The sequence below is a fragment of the Papilio machaon genome, chromosome 27 (assembly GCF_912999745.1).
Source record: "Papilio machaon chromosome 27, ilPapMach1.1, whole genome shotgun sequence".
Classification (NCBI taxonomy): Eukaryota; Metazoa; Arthropoda; class Insecta; order Lepidoptera; family Papilionidae; genus Papilio; species Papilio machaon.
In genome coordinates this window covers 2,633,859-2,635,468 of record NC_060012.1, presented here as the reverse complement: position 1 = coordinate 2,635,468, position 1,610 = coordinate 2,633,859, and positions in this window count along the sequence as shown.

Genomic DNA, 1,610 nt, shown 5'->3' with positions numbered 1-1,610 from the left:
GCGGGTTACGAATCTGAAGGCCTCGGCGGTCTCCAGTTGCATCCTAATGCCTTGGGCAGTCGCTGAAGCGACGACCTTAAACTTATTGGGCATAGCCGATTGGATCATCGGCCACTTGTCCTGGGCTTGGATATAAATGGGCGGAGGGTTTTTGTCAAGCAGCGCGCGGGCTGCTGGGGGAGCCGAACGGACAGCCGACGGTGGCTGAGTAGCTTCAACGGGGATAGCCATGAGGGCTGGGATTTGAACCGGCTGGGACGATCCGGGTTCGAGCTGGGGACGTGGGCGCGGCGCCTTCTGTGGCACGGGAGATGGGGACGATGATGACGCCGACGAGGGAGCGGGGGAAGAGCGCTTGTTGCGCTTTTTCTTGTTCCTCACCTCCGTGAACAAGCCGCCTGCATCCTCTGGGTTTTCGGGGGACAAGGGGGAGTCCAACTCCATCTCCTCAGTGTCGGTGGTTGATGGCGTCGAGTCGAGCGATTTAGGAGGCACTGCGGGGGCCCCGGATTCCGATTCCAATAAAGAAGCAGTTAAAGCCTTGAACGCATCAGGGAACTTAGCCCTGAGGAAGTCTAGAACGCCTACTAAACTCTGGTCCGCCATTTGGACTTATGGTGGACCAAATCTAACTTATATGTAGTCTCCCGGTGGGATGCTGGGGTGTGTATCCCTAGCTCCCTCCCTGCTGGGTTAAGCAGGGAGGATGTGTGCCTACTACGTGTAGCCCTAGTGTGTCCGAGTGCCGATCTTATTGTGCACTCGGGTGTGTACTTAGGTCTAACTAAAGCTACCCGTGGGCTCTAAAGGGCCAAGCGTGGACCAACGTTGACTAGGGCACTACCCAAGGCCAATGATGGAGGTCCCTTCCGAATTACGCGGTTCCCTGAAGGGGAAACGCAGGCGAACGGGGCTGCCTGACTAGCTTCGTTATCACCGTTAGGTATCCGCTAGCCTTTCTCAAAATTGCGGTTATTAAGATATTGTTCAGCGCAGTGAAAACTGCACTTCACAATTTCTTTCACGCAGTTCCCGAAGTCTGAAACAATGACGTCGCTATCCCAAGAAACCAGATGGCTTGCCAGATGGCAGAGCAATAATAGTTCCTTAGCGGAACAATAGACGTTACGACGTTCTACCTAGAAACTAGGATTAGCGCTTACCAGAAGGCGGGCGCAATAAAAATTGCGCCGACACAATCGGCTCGCGAACAAAGGACGGCGGCACCTTTTATGGCGCGCGCAGGTGCGGATTGCTCAACGTAATGTCGGGCGGAGCGACAGATGTGCGGCGAGCGAACACGTCCGTTCGCCTCAACAGTCTGTAGCGGAGTGTGCCTTTCAAATAATGTTGCACGTCTTTTATAGCGGCAGAGCTAGTAGTGGGGAGAGTGGGGGGCATCTAATGACGCAATAGGTGCACGTGTTGTTTACAGTTTCGCTCAGGTGGCGCGCGGGCGCCGACAAGTACAAATACCAAATAATAAACCAAGAGCAGTGTAATGATACATATTTATGGTGAAACATAAACAAGTTGATGTCCATAATATCAATCAGCGGCGATCAAAGAGTTAAAACTCAGCGGTCAAAGTAAACTATATTTTTGGGGTA